Source organism: Myxocyprinus asiaticus, chromosome 5 (assembly GCF_019703515.2).
Source record: "Myxocyprinus asiaticus isolate MX2 ecotype Aquarium Trade chromosome 5, UBuf_Myxa_2, whole genome shotgun sequence".
Lineage (NCBI taxonomy): Eukaryota > Metazoa > Chordata > Actinopteri > Cypriniformes > Catostomidae > Myxocyprinus > Myxocyprinus asiaticus.
Genome location: NC_059348.1, coordinates 55595630 through 55608933, shown reverse-complemented (window position 1 = coordinate 55608933; position 13304 = coordinate 55595630). Strand labels below are relative to the sequence as shown.

General features: G+C 36.1%; 1 pseudogene; it reads left to right on the top strand.

The window, feature by feature from the left end:
- The first annotated feature begins 282 nt into the window (after window positions 1-282).
- Window positions 283-13304, top strand: part of LOC127441232 (nucleolar protein 9-like) — a 30552-nt pseudogene continuing 17530 nt past the window's right edge.

Genomic DNA, 13304 nt, shown 5'->3' with positions numbered 1-13304 from the left:
AGATAGAAAGACAGAAAGAAAGAAAGAAAAAAGATAGAAAAAAGAATGATAGATAGATAATAAAGGGTGATAGATAGATAGATAGATAGATAGATAGATAGATAGATAGATAGATAGATAGATAGAAAGACAGAAAGAAAGAAAGTGCTGTGACACGTGAACTAAACCTGCCAATTAATGGATTCAGAAATACAGTACCAGGAGAAGACCAAATATGCAATATCATGTTCAAACATATGCAACAGAAACACTTAAAAGTACACTAAAGCTATTTAATCGAATATGAAAGAAGGTAAAATACCATCAAACTGGAAAAGGGCAATTGTGCTTCCATTTGCAAAGCCTGGAAAAGATCCAACAAGTCCCAAAAGTGACAGACCGATAGCCCTAACATCCAATTTGTGTAAGTTGATGGAAATAAAATGATCATATATAGAATATAATTTTATCTGGAATATAATAGATTAGACAATATCAGTGTAGCTTTAGGAAAGGAAGGTCTGCATTGGATGCACTAACATTTAGTAATGAAATAATAAAAGCATTTATCCTAAAGAAAAATGTAACAGTGTATTTTGATATTGAAAAGGCATCTGACACAGTGCGGAAAGAAGGATTATTAATCAAGCTGCAGAAAATGGGGATACAAGGGAGGATGTATAACTGGATACTGCAGTTTTTAACAAATAGATCATTCAGGGTAAAGGTGCGTCATGAAGTGTCAGAAACATATAATATAGAGTTATAAGTGTGATTTGTCCAATATTATTTAACATTATGATAAATGACATTTTTGATGAAATGGGATTAGGAACTGGAGCTGCTTTATATGCTGATGATGGCACTTTGTGAAAAAGAGGAAGAAATGTAAAACACATAACATCAGTTCTTCAAAAAGCAATACAAGAGGGTCGCAGATGTTGAGGACAGAAATATAATGAAAAATAATATAAGTCATTACATTTAATAGGTAAACATATTACAGGCAGATGCGATTTTCGTGGGGAAATGGAAACCAGTAGAACATGTAATATTGAAATGTAGAAAATATTATACAGAAAGAAAGAATATGACTGAGAACTTTTCCCTTGTGCGTCAATTTAAAAAAGTTACTCAAGAGGACCTTCGAGGACAGAAATGTCCGCATCAAAAACCTGCCATAATAATATTATATATTAATATTATTTTCCATTTTCAATGGGTTAATTTTTTTAACCAACATCAGTCCTGATCACAACTACCAAATATTCATTCATTTTCAGGATTTTAACCCTTTAAATGCCAGTTTGTTTACATAATGCCACTGTTGTTTTTTACACACACACACACACACACACACACACACACACACACACACACACGCACACACACATTTCTCAATACACACACACACTCTGATATCCATACCAACACACACACACAATTTTAGCTGCATCATTTATTCAGTTGTCCTGCAGTGCTCTATAATACAGCAAACAGAAAATAGGGGAAAAGCATGTATTTGCTCCATAGGCTAAACATGAGAACAATGGCGGCATCTGGTGGAAAATATTAAACATTTAATTTTGAAGCCAGGGCTCCGGAATGAAAGCATAATATCATAGAATTCATGATTTTATACTTTAATGGCACTAGGATCAAATATTGCAGTTTTAATGGGTTTCAATGGGGACATTTTTGTCCTGCAGGTCCTGAGTGTAACTATTTTGTGTACACAGTGTATTATAGATGTATTAGAGGAACTGAGGTTGAAATATCAAAATTCCCCCCAAAATACACACCTTTGGCAACATTTATGACGTTGGCACTAACACAGACAAAATTATAAAAAATAAATAAATAAATAAATAAATGAAAAAGACAAAAATGTCCCAACGGTCGCACAAGGGTTAAAAGGTAACACAGATGATATAAGTATGATAAATTGGATCTTAGGGAAAGGTATACAAGTCCAAATGTATCAAAGAGTAATTATGACTTTCATGATAGACACAGGTTTAGACAAACGTATTTCATATGGCAGATAAGAGGATCTTGATATGTTATTAACATAAAACTACAAACACACACTGATATAGAGGGAACACACATGGTGAGGTTCAGCAGCCTGAGCCCAAAACAAACAAAAGAAGAAAGTTAGAAAGATCACTCATGTTGGTTGCAAATAAATAAATAAATAAAAATAAAACAGTAGGTGGTGGTATGTGCCTAAGGTGCAGAATGACGCGAGATTCACCCAACAGCTGCTGTACACGTCATCACTCAATGTCGACTACACGAACACACTGGTGAGTTTAACATGACATTATTTCATTAGGTCTTAATTGATTTTATTCCACGATTAACAGATATATATATATATATATATATATATATATATATATATATATATATATATATATACACAATGTTATAATTATGGTAATACCATTGTATTCTTTAAGTTACTTGATGTATATACCTTGGTATTTGAATATGACAGTCATTCAGTATCTTGTTTTATTAGAGTACTTTGGTGTAACATGTTTTTTGGACATGTGTCATGGTAAAATGTATTCTTTGGAGTACTCCATGTACAGCTGAAGTCAGAAGTTTACGTACACTTAGGTCATTAAAACTGATTTTTTAACCACTCCACAGATTTAATACTAGCAAACTATAGTTTTGGCAAGTCGTTTAGGACATCTACTTTGTGCATGACATGAGTTATTTGTCCAACAATTGTTTACAGACAGATTGTTTCACTTTTAATCAACTATATCACAATTCCAGTGGGTCAGAAGTTTACATACACTAAGTTAACTGTGCCTTTAAGCAGCTTAGAAAATTCTAGAAAATGATGTCAAGCCTTTAGGCAATTAGCCAATTAGCTTTTGATAGGAGGTGTATTGAATTGGAGGTGTACCTGTGGATGCATTTTAAGGTCTACCTTCAAACTCAGTGCCTATTTGCTTGACATCATGGGAAAATCAAAAGAAATCAGCTAAGACCTCAGAAAACAAATTGTGGACCTCCACAAGACTGGTTCATCCTTGGGAGCAATTTCCAAATGCCTGAAGGTACCATATTCATCTGTACAAACAATAATACACAAGTATAAACACCATGGGAGCACGCAGCCATCATACCGCTCAGGAAGGAGACGCATTCGGTCTCCTAGAGATGAACATAATTTGGCGCAAAAAGTGCAAATCAAACCCAGAACAACAGCAAAGAACCTTGTTAAGATGCTGGAGGAAACAGGTAGACAAGTATCTATATCCACAGTAAAACGAGTCCTATATCAACATAACCTGAAAGGCTGCTCAGCAAGGAAGAAGTCACTGCTCCAAAACCGCCATAAAAAAGCCAGACTACAGTTTACAAGTGCACATGGGGACAAAGATCTTACTTTGTTGGAGAAATGTCCTCTGGTCTGATGAAACAAAAATTGAACTGTTTGGCCATAAAGACCATCATTATGTTTGGAGGAAAAAGGGTGAGGCTTGCAAGCCGAAGAACACCATCCCAATCATGAAGCATGGGGGTGGCAACATCATGTTGTGGTGGTGCTTTGCTGCAGGAGGGACTGGTGCACTTCACAAAATAGATGGCATCATGAGGAAGGGAAATGATGTGGATATACTGAAGCAACATCTCAAGACATCAGCCAGGAAGTTAAAGCTCGATCGCAAATGGGTCTTCCAAATGGACAATGACCCCAAGCATACCTCCAAAGTTGTGGCAAAATGGCTTAAGGACAACAAAGTCAAGGTATTGGAGTGGCCATCACAAAGCCCTGACCTCAATCCGATAGAACATTTGTGGGCAGAACTGAAAAAGCGTGTGCGATCTAGGAGAACTACAAACCTGACTCAGTTACACCAGTTCTGTCTGGAGGAATGGGACAACATTACAGCAACTTATTGTGAGAAGCTTGTGGAAGGATACCCAAAACATTTGACCCAAGTTAAACAATTTAAAGACAATGCTATCAAATACTAACAAAGTGTATGTAAACTTCTGACCCACTGGGAATGTGATGAAAGAAATAAAAGCTGAAATAAATCATTCTCTCTACTATTATTCTGACATTTCACATTCTTAAAATAAAGTAGTGATCCTAACTGACCTAAGACAGGGAATGTTTTCTACGATTGTATTTGGCTAAGGTTTATGTAAACTTCTGACTTCAACTGTAAATCTGATACCATCACTGTATAATTTAATTAATAATTATATTTATTTATCACACATTATACATATACAGTAAAATTCTTTTTTTCACAGAGTGCAGGGTCAGCCATGATACAGTGCCCCTGGAGCAGATAGGGTCAAGGGCCTTGCACAAGGGCCCAACAGTGGCATCTTGGCAGTGCTGGGGCTTGAACCCCCAACCATCTAATCAGTAACCCAGAGCCTTAACCACTGAGCCACCACTGCCCAACTGCCCACTGCTTGTATCAAACACCTGAGCTCAACAAATAAACACATTTATATTTTCAGGTATCTGAAACACATGTGAAATGGTTGAAAAGATGGGGACCAAAGATCTTTTAAGGATGAACAGAAGAAGGCAAAGAAACGACCCGTTCAGGGAAGCAGCGGTGATGAAGGTGTGAAAAGAAAACGACTGGACGCAATGACGGTGGGCTACTTCCGCCGTGGGAGTCACATACTGAACGAGGGATTCACGGAGGTGGAAGAGAGAGGTGACACTGAAGCAATAACTCTATTAAACCAATATTTCAGTTTCTAGTAATCTGAATAAGACTGGTAAGATAATTAATTGTCATTTTGGGCCATGTTCTAACATCTTACCAGAAATATCCACTGTATTATTCATTTCAGAAGAGTAATTTGGGGCAATATGACCAGTGTTGGGTAGGGTTGGGCGATATATAGAAGAATGAAATTCAGTCATTTTCATTGATATGCACTTTATATTTATATTTCATATACAATGATACATAGTAGCTTCATAAAAAGCATTATTTACCTTCAGATGTTTTTACTGTGCAAAGCTACTTCACTGACTTATTTTTGAAACCTCAGTTGAACATTGCATAATGCTAAATTATTACTGGGACACGCCAGTTTATTATTATAATATAATGCTGAATTATCATTATTATTCTCATTATTAGATTTGCGTTATACAAAAGTAATATATTTCTGTCCTGGTTACTTCACCTCCACCTTGGGCTTTTATTTTGACACCGACAGTGCTGTCGTATTTATTTCAATTTCACAAGGAGCTTTTATTTTGACACAGAAAAGGTGATGTGAATTTGACAGTTTACAAATGTTCTGCATTTCCTGAAATGCTGTAATCTAATTTTTTGTTATACTGTGCCACGTTTGTAGAGTTGTATAATAACTTGTATCTGTTACGAATGTTGGGAATTGCGCGAATGCTTGAACATGCATTACTTTGATTTCACAATGCACGTGAACTGATCTGAGAGCGCCGCCACAGATGCGCGTGTACACAGATCAGTGCGTCACTGGTTTGGTCTGAATCTCACACAGACCATGTTTATCTTTAAATCGTGGCTTTTGTGGATTAATAATCACATATGACCAACTCGCCATTTTGATGATATTTTGATTAATTGTGCAGCCCTGAAGGATCATGAAATTATTCTACTGATGCGCTCTTTATGAAACTTAATGGCCAAATGAAAGCACATTAAAATTCTTCTTATTATTTTTTATTTGATTTTAAAATCTTGTATTTTCTATATCATCTCTATGTAAAGAACTTTGAATTACCATTTTGTGTGAAATGTGCTATTTAAATGAACTTGCCTTGACTAAAAGTAATTATATTACAGTAACTAACTACTCTGTAATCAGATTACATCCAACAGTGGAAATGACACAGTCAATTGAGAAAAGTTAAGAAATCTGGTAACCACTTTAAAAGATAACTACTGTTTTTTTATTTTCTTTTTTTATTTGCTATACTTAACCAGCTTAACCATATTGTGCCAGTGAAATTCCAGCATTGCCCATGTGAAACCAGTTTGAGACCATATTGGAATACATCAAATATAAATATTGAGCAGGACATATCATATATTTCATGACTATAATATCATGCATTGATTTTCTTCATTAGTTATAAAGAGATAAAATATTTTATGAGTGTTCTGGCTGTGTGGCTGCTTTAGTTTGTGGTTTATATGTCCCTCTGTGTTGTCAGATCTGTTTATGGAGAATGTGTTGGCGGAGGTGAAGGGCAAAGCAAACATCGTTGCCATGGATATAACGGGTAGCCTGGCTCTGGAGAGACTGCTGTCATTAAGATTCCATCCAAGGATTTTTTGTGAAAAAAGTTTTAGCGCATCAGAATTAAGCTGACGGAAACGCAAATTATCGACATCATATTTTTCCTTTTAACTCTAGCGCATAAACTCTATGTCGACACTTCAAATGTCGTGAAAAACTTTTTTGGAAACACTTTTTGTCGGGAAAATTGGCATTAACGCAAAAATGTAGTGTCACATGACAGAATTTGCCCCAATCGTTAGCCTGTTAATCATGACGACGGTATACATCCTTGAAAGCCAATTTATTATACGTGATTATGGATTGATCTTAACAGCATAAAGATCCGATCACTGCAAACATGACACTTCCAGGAGTGCCAATTAACCCTATAACCCTATAACCCTAACCTAACATAACACTTCCAGGAGTGCCAACACAAATATCTTGTATCATGCACCGGTCATCGACAAGTGCAAGGAGAACAAATGAATGGCCACTGTTTGTGATTAATTTAATCGTGGTAGACATCCGTTTATTTATTAAAGTTGCTTTTTCACACCATTTGAAATAATAGACGGCAGTCATGGAATTAACCCACAATACAAAAAACATCATTTCTGTGAACAAAGATGTTTAAAATTAAAAATAAATACACAATACTGGAGAAAAGCTTCAGTGTGCTTTTTTGGAACACTAACAGCCCAATTATATAAAATTATTGTTTATACTTTTGAAAAAATGCCGGCAAAATTCCCTGTTTTAATTAGGCTAAATAAATTACCAAATGAATAAAGCATTAAATAAAATAATTAATTACCAAATGAAAAAAATAATATTGTTAGGCCTATATATACCTTTTCTTTACACAAACTTAAATTAGCCGTACCCTGTTCTGTAGACTAATAAAGTCGGCTGAATGACATTATCAGAAAGATTATAAACTATCAGAACTATTTGTCCAATGTGGAGTTCACTTTCAGAAAACCAGCTTTTGAACATTTTAAAACGTTTAAATATTTTAAATCTAACCCTCTTTACCTCAGATCACATTTGTTGAACTTCTTCATACATGTAAATTGCATTATGACACTAAAATTAATTTTAAATGATAATCAAGTTCAGTTGGTCGTTAAAAGTTACTGGAGAAATATGCGGGACATAATGCAGTTGTGATGGCGATGCTTTCGATCAGATGATTGTTCATAATATCCTATTGAATATCAGGAATGTATCATATATGTAAACCCTGATATTACACCGCATCAATGTTTCTTTAATATCTGTGCACACAGCATATACACATCGATGGATGCTCCTTATACTGAGACTGAAAGTTTTCTCCACTACTTGGTGCAGATTGCCAACTTGAACAGGGTCATGACGATTCGCTTTCGGGTCGTAACCGGTGGCAACCTGCGATAGGCGCAACATCAGGACCGATATTACAGTCCTATCAGAAGGACAACAGCTCCCTTCTGATTGCATTTATTTGAGAAATTAAAATGACAGTAAGCTGGCTAATTTCAATGAATTGTCTCAATACTCTCCCCATTTTACCAAAACTTAAGAAGAAAAAAATTAGGGACATCTGGGAGGCGAATTAGCGATAAACACCTAAAACACATTTCTGAATGGAAACGGCTTAAGGGCAAATTTCTTATGTGATAAACCAAAACTTATGCCACAAAGTGTTTTTTTAGGCATGACGTTATCACGCACACCATTTTTATCAATAAAAGGCCATTTGAATGGAAACAGGCAGAAGACTGTTTCATTTTTTACGCATTTTCACTTTGTCAATAACAAAGTAGCGCGAAAATTGTATGGAAACTAGGCTAATGCTCATCCCGTCCAGGTTGGAGAAGTACTCGCAGAACTGGCCGGAGAGACGGGGTCAGAGTTCAAAGGTGTTGTGTGTAATCAGTGTGGAGGTCATGTGATCGAGAGCGCCCTGAGACAAGCACACAGGTGGACTGGTGAGACGTCACGCAAAGTGTCATTTGACTATGATGGAAGCTGCTGGACGTCAAATATGTCTTATGAATGACATAACTGATGATCTTACTACAGTTTGTACAAACAAAGGAGAATGTTTTTACAATAGGGCTGCAAACTTAATCAGGAAATGATTAAGATTACAATTATGGCTGTCACAATTAACTAATCTTAAAAAGTGTCAGTTACTCCCATCACATTTAAAGGAACAGTTCACCCAAATATGAAAATTCTCATCATAATTACTCGCCCTCATGCCGTCCCGGATGTGTATGACTTTCTTTCATCTGCTGAATACAAATGAAGAATATTTTTTAGAAGAATATTTCAGCTTTGTAGGTCCATACAATGCAAGTGAATGGTGACCAGAACTTTAAAGCTCCAAAAAGCACATAAAGGCAGCATAAAAGTAACCCATAAGACTCCAGTGGTTTAATCCATGTCTTCAGAAGCAATATAATAGGTGTGGGTGAGAAACAGATCAATAATTAAGTCCTTTTTTACTATAAATCTCCACCTTTGACCAGCCCCGTCCAGTAAGTGGCGATATGCATGAAGAATGCAAATCGCCAAAACCAAAAGAAGAATGTAGAAGTGAAAGTTGAGATTTAGAGTAAAAATGGAGTTAAATATTGATCTGTTTCTCACCCACACCTACTTATCATGTCACTTCTGAAGACATGGATTAAACCACCAGAGTCATCTTGATTGTACTGATTTTATGTGATTAGTAATTAGTGTGTGACTAGTGTGTTTTTTAAGCAGCCTTGAGCATTAAAACCAATCAGACATATCAATGCAATAATGAATCAGATACGTTGATTTTATAAGTGGAATTAGCTTCTTTGGCATTTTCTGTGCTGATTATGTTGAAATGGATGGAATGGATTTAAATGTGGTAAAATGTGTTTAAGGGAGATGAGAGTACTACAGCTGTAGTGGCGGCTGAATGCACTATCAAATAAGCTAAAATATTTCCTTAAACACACAAGTGGCTGTGAATGTGTGGACATTCGTGAATGATGCATGTCCCGATTATATGTGGCAATCAGAACAGTCATAAAGAGTGAGTTATTTTACCTGACAGTGGTAGTGATTTAATCTCACTAGTCTCATGTTTGGATATGGTATTATGGTTTCCTTTATCTGAGCAGTACAAGACTTGGTGACTTCTCCACCGTTTGCCATCTGAACATATAAAAAATCGGGCCTGACTCGATAAGTCTAAGTGGTCGTAAAAAAAAAGCGACACCTTTGGTATTCACGGTCAAAATTGACCGACCATTGAAAATGAATGGGAAAGACCAAAAAACAGAGCTTTTTTTTATCTGTCAAATACAATCAATAAATCAGCCACAATGCAGAAAAAACAGACATAAATTACAGGGTGAGACTCTAAAACATCCTCGGTACAAAACATACTCACACACTTACACACACATAACAATTAACTGGTGAGACTCGTAACACAGACCTCTTTTTACATTTGTCAAAAAAAACAATGAAGGGGTGAGACAATAACGCACTCACAATGCAGAACACACACAGAATCAGGGCATCGATACGTGGAGCTCTACAGCCATCTTTTGGTCATTGTTGGCATTCCAAGTCATCTGTTGTTTTCCAGCTGATGACAGCAATCTGACACACACACACACACACAAAAGTTTGACGTTGCAAAATGTTTACTCTGATTCTGTTGAATTTTCAGAGTTTTGCAGTTCATTTCTGTTTCTTGATGTTCATTGTCTTGACATTATTATGCATTTACTTTGAGATATTACATTGTTATGTTTGAAATAAATTATTGGTAGAAAAATGGTCTTTGTAACACCATGGTCAGGTTTGATTGCAAGCATAATGACATTAACTGCAAATACTGACACTTCAAATCAAATTTAAAATGCTAAACTAGTTTTATTATGTCTAAATATATATCCAAATGCATGTCTTGTGATACAAAATAAAATTAGGTTACAACAAGCCACAGTAGGTGTCTACAGCTATCAGATGATTCTGGCTGTTAATAACTTAACACGGTTTTTAAGTCATGTTATATATTTTGTTCATCAGATGGGAGCAATATGCCTCCAATTTATGTCACATTTTCATATTTTCTTCATGGTTCAATTTATAGAAATGTAGGTTCTGAATTTAAAATTTTTTTTTTTTTATTTTTTTAAATATTTGCTTATGTAAATTAATGGTTAATTTAGAAATGTACATGTAAATAAGATCAAAATAGCATACAATCCCAAAATAAATGCATAATTTTATTGTTCTTCAGGGAAGAACATTTTTTATCATTATCGTCATCAATAATAATAATAATAAAAAAAGGGTTACACATCCGACCCTTCCGGCCCAAAATGACCGCAAATACCAAAGGGAGGTGCCATTTTTCAATACCAAAGGAGGGTTAACATGGATGGATTTATTTTCATGAGAACTTTTTGTTTTTGTTTACAATGAATCTCTAAAACAGAAGAAAATCCTTCAGAGGAGAAACCAGATGTCACAGAGACAGAATCAGAGAATTGTGGGATATTGGAGGCTCATTGCAGCGTGTGTGTGCCATGATCAGAGAGAATATTGTGGAGTTCATTAAGGATCTGTATGGGTCTCATGTGCTCAGAACACTCATTCATGTGCTGGCTGGCTGTGTGACTCAAGAATCATTTGAAGCTCAACAAGGTGAGAAAACACAAACACACACACATACACATTATAAATACTGCCACAGCTCACACAAACAATGATCAAGAAACTTCTCAATTTTGCTCCCTGTGTTGGCAAAAAAACGGACTTATTGAAGCACAGGGCTAGGTAAAAATATAGATTTTCTGATAAATCGCAATCTACATTTGAACGATCCCAATATTGATCTTTTACTCTATGTGTAAACCTCTACATTGCAAGTAAATCACTTGCAAGTTTCATGCTACAGGACTATAAATGTCTGTGATTGGTCACTGGCTGGTAAATGTTCAGATTTCTCTCAGCAGTGATTGAGTAGTATAGTGGTGGAGAAGTTCATTAGCAAGATCTTTTGAGAGTAAAAGTGTGTTTTGACGACTCCTGTGTAATGTGTGTCCAAAGACGAGATCCACACAATCCATTTGTTATTGAATAATGTCTCTTTTAATAACATTTCTGTTCTTTACAGTCAGTTGATGATCAAAAACAACAAAAAATAAACATGTAATTCTAATCACATGTGGCGCAGATGAGTTAAAGCTCCATGCACTCTCCTTATTTTCATTTGACCAAAACAAAGACTTCTGTGAGACGCTTCCGCTGGTTTTAAAGAGACAGTACCAGTTCAACACTTATTCAACATATCAATATAAATACTTGTAAACAGCACAAATGTTATGCATGTAAAAAACAAACATGTAACTCTCTCTCTCTCTCTCTCTATATATATATATACACTCTCTCTCTCTCTCACTCTCTCTATATATATATATTTACACTCTCTCTCTCTCTCTATATATATATATATACACTCTCTCTCTCTCTCACTCTCTCTATATATATATATTTACACTCTCTCTCTCTCTATATATATATATTTACACTCTCTCTTTCTCTCTCTATATATATATTTACACTCTCTCTCTCTCTCTCTATATATATATATAACCTCTCTCTCTCTCTCTGTATATATACACACACACACACACACACACTCTCTCCCTATATACTCTCTCTCTCTCTTTCTCTCTCTCTCTCTCTATATATATGCTCTTTCTCTCTCTCTCTCTCTCTCTCTCTCTCTATATATATATATACATATATATATATGTACACATATTGACTGTTAAAACCCTAATTTATTTTGATCTTTTATCAGCCAAAAAAGACAAAAGGTCTAAAACTGACATGACGGATTTTGAAATATTAACATCATTCTGGTGGGAAATATCTGTCCGAATCTCTGATGGAAAACGTCAGCGCTAAGTCGTGTCTTCATTTAAAGAGGTATTTGAGATGTACGTTCTCTCTCTCCTACTTTGGATCCTTTTCATCGGTTCCGTTTATTCACAGTGTGTGCGACGAATGCAAGCGGCAGCGCAGTTCTTCAGACCCTGCTCGCAGTGTGTCACAGGAAGAGACTCGTACTGTGCAAAAAACTCAACAAGAGCATTGTGGGATAGCTGACGTCACTGAGCTTGGCTACTGGAGTCAGGTCGGTCACTTTATTTCTCAATATGTGAAATGACTTAAAGGGACAGTTCACCCAAAAATGAACATTCTGCTGAATCTGTTTGTCTCTCCTTCAGTCCTCTCCTGGTGTTTCTGAAAGACCCGTACTGTAGTCACCTCATTCAGAGGTGCGTGACGTCTACAGGAAGCTCATGTCACTGGCACTACACCCCATCGCAAACTACACCATCCAAACGCTGATCGAAGCTTCAACCAGCTTCAAAGTGGTACATTTACTTTAATCTCTCTTTAGCCCTATTCAGACTGGATTAGTTTTCTAAATGACTTTGAGTTACAGTTATTATCACCCGACGTCTGTGATTTCATGTACCGATTCGGACGAGACTAAAATCTCTTGTTTATTACAGATGTGGGAGTTTCTGTTTTCTAGATGTGGGCATTACAGAAGGTTGAACACATAAAATTAAGTTCATTTATCATGAATGCAGCTTGACGGTTTCTGTAGGAAAGTGGATAGCCACAGTCTACCGGCTGATTAATATTGTGCAGGATCAACAGTAGGGGGCCTGGGTAGCTCAGTGGTAAAAGACACTGGCTACCAGCCTTGGAGTTCATGAGTTCAAATCCAGGGTGTGCTGAGTGACTCTAGCCAGGTCTCCTAAACCAGTGGTTCTCAACTGGTTTTGCTTCAGGACAGATTTTACTTTGGACATCAAGTGACGACCCACCATAGTAAAAACGTAACCTGTATTTAATGTATCCTGGGTCACATTTCCTTTTATGCTGCATAGTTTTGTTCATGGTTTTCAAGTACAAGGACATGCATCAAGTAACATTATTTTTGTTGTTGATGTCAGGAATTTTTCTCTCCCACCTTTTACAAA